The following is a 9,010-nucleotide window of genomic DNA, read 5'->3' on the forward strand; positions in this document are numbered from 1 at the left end:
ATAGTTTGTCTTCATTACTCTCATGTAAAAAGTTGCTTCTCAGAAAACAAAAACACAACAAAAACAAGCAATTGTAGTTGTAGCTATGTACCATGAAATATAAACTATTTTATCTTTTAATGTATCCCACATTACAGAAAGATGGCATTCCTTTTTTTTTTTTTTGGATAGCAGTGTTTTCAATTTGCAAAAGCAGTAGTTACAAATAGAAACTAGCAAATACAGGTGTGTCTGCATTATTTCTTTATTAAATGCCATCAACCTAACTCTGAAGTGTGAATTGACATAGTACCTATCATTTTACTAATAATCTGAATCAAAAGGAAACAATTACTGGGATGACACGATAGTGAAAATGTGGTGTTGAGAACTACGTAGATATTCAAAACAGCACTTTTTATAGTTTTTATGTAAATCTGTCATAGCCTGTGTCACAGAAAAGCATAGCCTTATCTTTTTCTGCTATAGAGACATAGAATAATTCAGGTTGGAAGGGACTTCAGGGGCTCAATAGTCCAACCTCCTGAACAATACAGGGCCAGGTATGAGGTCAGACCAGGTTACTTGAGGTTTTTTGTTTAAAACCTCTAGGGTAGAGACATCAGAACCCTTCTGGAGAACCTGTTATAATGCTTTACTGTCCTAATGTAAGTAGTAGAATGGTTGATGAACTTTTAATTACAGTTATTATGTGTAACAACTGTATCAAAACAGACACTGATTCTCAGCATATGATGGCATATATTCCATAACTATAAAAGAATTTTGATTGTATCTTTATGTTGAAAATACTTCATTTTTTTTTGCTTATTCACTAATAATAAGAAAGCTTATTTATTCACCAATTATTATCATTGGATATTAAAGAGTATGGAAGGGGTATGGCATACCCTCAACAAAGCCTATTATTTAGATTTGGCACTTGTCAGTATAGGTCTTTATCATATGCATCTCAAAGCCTTGACAGAATAAGGACTTATGCCCAAGGTCAGTCTTCTCTTACAAGTTTTTGAATGTGACTCGTGTTCACTGTCTCTTAAAAAGTAATAAATGCTGTCTTTAATTTCAAGAGAGTGAGGCCCTTGAGGCAGTTGCGTCTCAGTACAGTGTAGAATGTAATTCTTGGATGATTTTAGCATTTAATCCCACAAATGGCTTCTGAGTCTCACGAAAAGTGCTATATATGTCAGGAAAAAATCCTTAGAATGTTTGGCCATGGACATCCTCCAAATCACTGACAACAGAGACTACAGAGCTCTTTGAGTATTCATGGAAAAGTTACCTGCCTCGGGGCAGGTGTTTGAGTGGTTTGAGGCTTCATGTCTTTCTCCTTAATTACTTATCTAACTTCCAGTACACATATTGGTTCAACCACGGACACATAGTCAGGTCCCCACAAGCTGGCCTGAGTCATCTACAGGCATTCTGGTTTAGATCAATACAGGGGCACAAGCAGGTTTTTTTACAAGTAAAGGAAATAAGTTAGAGGTTACTACTATCGGTTTTTGTAGCATAATGAACCATCAACCTTTTTCCTTCCTTCGGTTTCTCTTCTGTGTGTTGTCAGTTTTCCTATCAATTTTCCAAGACTTTTGATCTCTCCTTTGTGGTGCCATAACAGTGCAAGGGACATTATACTTTAACAATACTATGATTACAAGCATCACTGTCAAAGCTCATCTGAAAAGGTGCTTTAAGCCGCCAATATCCTTCTCAGCAAACTATCTCCCAGCAGCCTACCATCAGGTATCCTTTTGGTCATGTCACCTGCAAAAGTACACATTAACTCAGTTTACACTTTGTCAAAAAGCCATACAGAATCACATCACAATCTTGTTCAGCCTGGCTCTAGCTGTTGTCGGCTGCCAAGATGCCTTGAGGCTGCTCTTTTACTCTTTGATGCTAGCACAGAATTTAAAAACACATAAACACAGCTTTAAACCACTCAAGTCCTGACTTTCTTATGCAAACAAATTTGTTTCTGTTATTTCTGCATTTTTTTTTAGAAAATACTGGCTCAGCATCAGTATTTTGGAATGTTAGAGATTTTAAGTATGCATTTTCATATTTTCTGGGGAAAACCCATTAGTGTTGTATATAAGAGTATTGTGTAATTAAATGAAAGCTGGAGAACTTATATTGAAATATAGAATGTTTTATCTTCATACATATTGATTAATAATCATAAAAGATACTAAACAACATAGTGATCATACTTGCAAGTGACAACAAATTGCAAGTAGACAAATACCATGAAACCTCCAGAAAGTACAGATAATGTACAATATTCTGAAACAGAAATTGTTAATGAAAGACTCCCTAGGGAAGAGAGAAATACAGACTACTGAAAGAGAAACAGAAAATGACACCTGATGATACATTAAATCTGACTATTTAGCATGAAAGATGATTGAAAAATGCTGTTACAGACTAGAATGGGGGGGAGTGATGCAGAGTAGCATCTCCTGTTTTAAGGTAGATTATTCTGTCTTAAATTCCTCCAGAACTTCATCAATAGTTGTAATTGATCCAGTCCTGTATCTCTTAACAGGAATTTTGTTGTGAATTGTGCCGTCCCAAACATCAATGATGTTGAGAGCATTTTTTATAGGTGTAACAATCTGAGTTCCAGCGTTAGGAGCTGTAGACAAGCAGTTTTTAAGATAAAAACTTCCATTTCACATTTCTAGCTCAGTTTTGGGGTCTTTGAGTGAGATGCAGGTAGTCTATAATGTCTGTCCGGAAGACAGCAGCTCTCTAGTACTGTATCGGTCAGCAGGAACTTCTGGTACTTCTGTGATAATGTCAGGTAACACCATTTCCTGAAATGGTTCTTGATGAACTATAGAAGTAGATGCAGAACAGAAATACCCATCGTTGATAGGATATGTGTGCACAGATGAGATATGTAAATGGAAGCTAGCCCTCTTTTTGATTAAGGAAGATACTTGCATCTGCATACATTAACTGTAGGAATTCTTAAGATAGCAAAGAGAGAGCTGTTGTAATATATTAAATCATTTTGCAAATACACTACTAGCGAGCTGTTCGTAGAAGAAAATAAGCCTAGCAAGCCTCCTGAAATTAAACTTCTGCTGAAATTAATTAATAATATCCAACTTAATATAGTTTAGCATGTCACAACTGTAAATTCAGACAGCTGCTCTTGGTTTATTATATCAGTATAAAAGGCTGTTTACATCAAATTGTTTTGAGGTCTCAATTTTAACATCAGGCGTCATAAAGCAATTTTACTTTGCTTTTGACCACATTTTAAGGTGATTGAAATACTTGGGAAAGATGGTATTTGGCCCTTTGGCTGACTGAGTTTCCTAAATTAAGTTACTGATAATACCTCTTGTTATTGAGTAGTTGATGGCTTTAATACCTTCTTGATACAGTTAACACTTAGAAATATATTATGAATATCAGATGGTATCACCATTTCAACGTAAAATAAATTTAACTTTAAATATGATGTCTGTAATTGTGATAGTGTTGATGTGGAATTAATGATCACAGGAAAAAATATACCTACTGATTTCCACTGCTTTAAAATACAAGATTCAACTAACCACTGAAACATACAGAAAAGGCCTTGATATGTGATTGCTTCTTAATCATTGTTAGTGGTCGATTTTTTTTAGAATGCTTTCTTTCATAATTTTATGTTTCATGTTAATAGAAATGTTATGTGAGAAACCAATGGAAAAGAAAAGCTATTTGACTCTGCTCACTTAATAACTCCTTCTTGCTGATCCCTTTCAGTATTGCATTCCTTCTGAAATTGCTTTTTGTATGCTGGAACACACCTCATTGTTTTCTGCCTGACACAAGTCTAATCATTCTGGCTTGCAGACCTCTCACTTATGTAATAACAAGTACATCTTGCAGGAAAGGCATTACTCTATTACTAGGATATATAGTCTTCGTGAAAATAACCATATTTTATATTTTAAAGGAAACAGTACAGAAATCCTAAAACTCTGTCTTGTGATTCAAATAATTTGTTTACTAGGATCTTTAATCATGTTGTTTTCACAGACTTGGTAGAGTCCAAGAAGCTGTAATAAAAAGGTGAAGATTACTCTGCCTGTTTTTTTTTTTATACCAGTATAAGAATTCTTTTCTTTCTGGAACAATCTGCACAAATATAGTTGCCTTCTCACCTAGCTCTAAAGTGGAGAATTCTTTAACTTAAGAATATTATTTCTGCCAATATTTTGATTAACAGTGCACAAAACTTTTTTTTATAACTGTTAATATTATCTTTCTTTTTATGAAGAAAACTGTGTATTAAAAAGCAAAATAAAAATGCAGCTAATAACATCATCAAATTGATGACCAGAATGCATTTTAATTTTTTTGGCAGTATTCTTAAAATCAATAATGAACTGGGGTAGTTCCCAGCACTTCAGCGTTTCTGGCAGTAAAATTCAATTCATGTAAGTTATAACAGCTTACAACAGCTTACATCTGTAAATGGAGACCAAAAAAAAAAAATCAAATGATTTTCTTATCATGAAAGACTCATGATGATGACAAATTGCATCCAACAACTCCTGGTCAAAATCCTATTATCATCAACTCTTAGACACGTCAAACTGTTGAGGTGATTCATCTTACACTGTGGTCCTCAACCATGCGTATCTTTAAATCTTTCTTAATAAAAGCAAACGTCTCTAGGGAATCCTAAACCTTGGACTGAAACTTCAGTATTATTATCTGACTTGAACCAGCCCACTCTTCTATTTCTCAGAACTGGTACACTGTAAAACATCTGCATAATACTATCTGCATTTTAATCCTTCCAATAGTGAAAGTTTATTAACGTGGTAACTAATGTTCTCCTACTCACCTATTCACTACAGCTAGAATACTCTTTTTGAACAGGGCTACACTGAACAGATACAACATTTGCAACTTTTTGAGGATGAGCAGAGCTTTAAAAACTATATTGTGTTTCTTCTCCGTTATACATACCTACCATCTACTGTTGTGTCCACATCCATTGCTCCTAAGATGATGTCTGTACTGACCACCTGCCTAACAAAGAAACAAATGCTTGCTCTATATCTTCCTTTTCTCATCAGTTTCCCATATAAAGAACCAAAAATAAACTTGATTAACAAGATGTTTTTTTGTTTGGTTGGTTTTTGTTTTACTTTCCTATTTGGGGCATCCTTTGGGGCAAGATGAACACATTTGTGTGGAGAAACTTCTAATTTACTTTTAAGATCGTAAATGCATGTAGTCCATATTAAATTATATTAATATATATATTGCACTAACCCAGAATTTTTGTACTAAAAGAAAAAAAAAGATCTTTTTTATAACATGAACTATAGCTGTACTTTTTGTAACAAAAAGTACTTAAGTAGTCTGCTGAGTATCTCTTAATGATTTAACATGTTGCATATCGTCTCTCCATTCTGAGTATTCTTTCTTCCTTTAGAAACAAACGTGAGGAATTTTATCCTCTGCCCATCTTATAAAAATAGAGGGTGCCAGAAACAGTCAGCTACTGGGGAAAACATTTGGAGACATTCCCAGATTTCTATTTTATGTTTATTCAGATGAATTTTTAGTGACCTATAGAATATAATCACTCATGGGAACATCTGCCTGCTCTGAAACGATTCCCAGAAGAGTGGATTTTTACAATATAAAAGCATAAAACATGTTTGTATCTTCAAAATAGAACAATTCAATTCATAGCAGCAATTTCTTTTTAAGCAGAGGAAAAGGAGAGAGAAGGAATTAGGAAATATTCTTCATCTTTATCTAGCATCAATTACTTGAACATTCTATCATTGGGTATAAATTAATCCTCTGCCTTTGTGCTATTAACAATCACAGGTTTGATTTCAGTAGCTGTAAATCAGCAAGAGAAGAGCAGATAAAAGCACAGGTACTTTATTTTCTGGTTCTTATAATGCATTGAAGAAAATGTAAAATCAAAATTGCAGCATAAAAACTGTATCTCTAGTACAGTAGAAGATCTTGGCACTCAACAGATGGACTTTTTTTGGATGTAGCCATTGATTCCATGATTGTCATTCAGTAGTCAGTCAGAGTCAAGGAATTGTGATGCAATCTCCTTCATTCATTGACCCCAATCTATAATGGGTAACATGAGCCTCTCTACAACACATTAATTACTTGGGATTGTATTTCTCTCAATCACAATATTATTAGGATGATATTAGTACTTGCTTTGCGATAAATATATGTTGCATTTACCTCTAAAATACTTCAGGTGCTGAACATTAATCTGAAGGAAAGGTATTTCTCACAGAGTTGTTAACATGCATAAACCAGCTTTCTGGTTTTCAGTCAATTTTTACTGTCTGTCTGTGAGAAACTTCCTGATCATCAAGGACAGTTTTACTAAGATTTCCCCTGTTTTGCACCAGGGTATTTTACACAATAACTAGCTGAATATAGTAACTCCTTTAATAGGCTATGCTCCCTTTGTTTCCAGAATTTATGGAAATATGCTCATTACTGTATATTTATGCAGCATCTGTGGAACTCTCTGATAATATGAACTTTTAAAATCTAATGTAGTTGAAGAAATTAAATAATGTATATAAAGCACTTATTGAATGGTAATATAATTAAATGTAGTTGCCTTATTATTTTCTGCAGACCATGTACAAACCATTTCAGGCTACAGTATTTTCTGAAGAGCAACTTCTAACAACATAGAGATCTGTGGCAATGTAAAACTCTCAGCTGAATGAAATTTTCAAGTTTTCAGTTCTATGATAAACACTGAACATACATGCAGTTTTGTGCTTTCATAAAACTTTATCGTCAAGATGTTGATTTCTAAGCTGTATATGTAGAAGAGTGGTTTTCTTTGTAGAATATTTGGTTGCAAGATTTCTAATAGTTTGCAAGGTGTATTTGACAACTGTAGTTATATATTTGTGATTTTTAAGAATTGAACCCAAGCTCAAATCTTGTATTAGTGTATAATTAATGATATTGTATAGTATTGTATATTAGTGTATAATTAATGATTCTCTGTATGACCTCTGACAACTAAAAATTTTGGATTCAGTGAATTAGAACCATTCCTAGATGCTGTGAGCAGCATCACTGGAGAAACTGATAAGCAAAGCTAACAAGTGGCAAAGACAGGATGATTTTTGAAAATTAACTGTGTTCAGAATGATATGCCTAGCCAAGGATAAGAGGGCTTCCTATGAAATTGCTAGCATTGTAGTTTGGTTCGATGGTTCACTGGAAGTGAACTTTCCAGTTCAGTTGGATAGGTTTTTAAGGGAATTATAATTTCTATGTTTTTAAAAGGGTTTGTTCCTTACTCCTCTGACGTCTCAAATAATGAACCATCAGTTCTGCATAGATAATTTGCAGCAGTAGGAAGAGGTAATTTTTGAAAGATTTAATGACAATGTTTTAGTATGAATTTCAGAAAACGTGCTTGGCACGATTACATTGAGAGTACAGAAGAAGAATTCTCTGATAATCCATAATTCCTAAATATGCAGTGTTGTTTCTGTATTGTGTACGCTTTGTACACACATGTACTTTCTGCTGTTAACGTATTGTAAGCATCTGGACAATATTTTCCTCTTTCTTCAGTAAAAAGTGTATAGAGAGAAAACACCACCCACCCCTTTGAGGCTTGCATCCTTCAGGAAATTATGTTGTTAACTCTTTAAGCTAGATGCACAAGTCAGATTTTGCAAGACTGAGAGCTAAACTGCAAAGGAGCCACATTCTTAGTTGTATGTATTAGAGCTTTTACTTCTGTAGAAGCTCAGGGAAGGCTTTGCAGTGGAAGATTGCCACCTGAAAACTGCCCTGCAGGTTCATTGCCTGGCTCTATTTGAGTGGAACAAAGAAGTATATATTTAGTACAAAGACAGTACTTGAATTCTCAGCATATAGGAGCACATAGTTATAGCTGGTGCTGCTCTGATATTTAAGGATAGGACTTACTTTGTGCCATTTTTGTAGCTGTTCACAGAACTGTTTGGACCATTATTCACACATGATACTGATATACGGCAGCAAGATATAGAAATAAAGATGGAAGGAGGAAAAACTCATAGGTCTCTCTTAGTTTCTTCAAATTTTAATTAGTGTTCATCAACTGCTGCTGATTCTCTGTCCAGCCTAGGTTTTGTGAATCAGTACATAGCACCCACGTAGAGCTTTGTGATGCAGGACACATCCCAGCTGAACTTGACAGGAGGGATATGGGTCTGAACAACAGAATTCAGAGACTTTTCAAACCATTGGACACCGTGTGTGTGGCACCTGAAGCCATCACCATGCAAACTGGCTCTGCTTAGTGGGAATGAAGCACACTAGAATTGATGCATGCCCCCCCCCCCCCCCCCCCCCCCCCACCGCCGTGGAGTTGAAAGCATTACAGCTCAAGGACTAAAACAACGTGTTTGGAAAAGGAATAAGAAAGAAATATCAGATTCTTTGCTGAAGCCTGTTTAAAGTACTCTGTCAGCAGTGTAAAAGGACAGAGCAGAGCCACATTCTCAGTGTATAATGAGATAATCTGAAATGGGAAGACCACAGGCAAAGTCCTGTGGAAGGACTAAAATGGGAAGTCCAGGTCAGTGCAGAATTGTCCTCACATTACGTTCTCTCTGGTAACCTTTAAAGTAGTTGAAAAAGAGCATCCATTTCCCTGTAAAGGAGAGAGCATTTAAGAAACATTTTCGAATAACAGGTTAGTTTTCTTTTATTGCAAACTAAATTTTTTTTTGTGTGCACAGTTGTCCTGTTATTCCTATAAAGAGTTCAGTGCTACACTCCCTGCTTCCTTATCGTGATTAAAGCCTTTCCCTACTTCATTTTTTTATCAGCTCCAGGCAGTTTTGTTTTATTTTTTATTTTCTCTATCCTCCTGATTTTTCTCAAAGTCAGTTTTGATGTTTTTCCTGTTATTTACCTCTAGGCTAAATGCACATTTCCCACCTCTTCAATTTAGCAGAGGAATGTGAACACAATTATG

Source organism: Cygnus atratus, chromosome 13 (assembly GCF_013377495.2).
Source record: "Cygnus atratus isolate AKBS03 ecotype Queensland, Australia chromosome 13, CAtr_DNAZoo_HiC_assembly, whole genome shotgun sequence".
In the NCBI taxonomy this organism is placed as follows: Eukaryota; Metazoa; Chordata; class Aves; order Anseriformes; family Anatidae; genus Cygnus; species Cygnus atratus.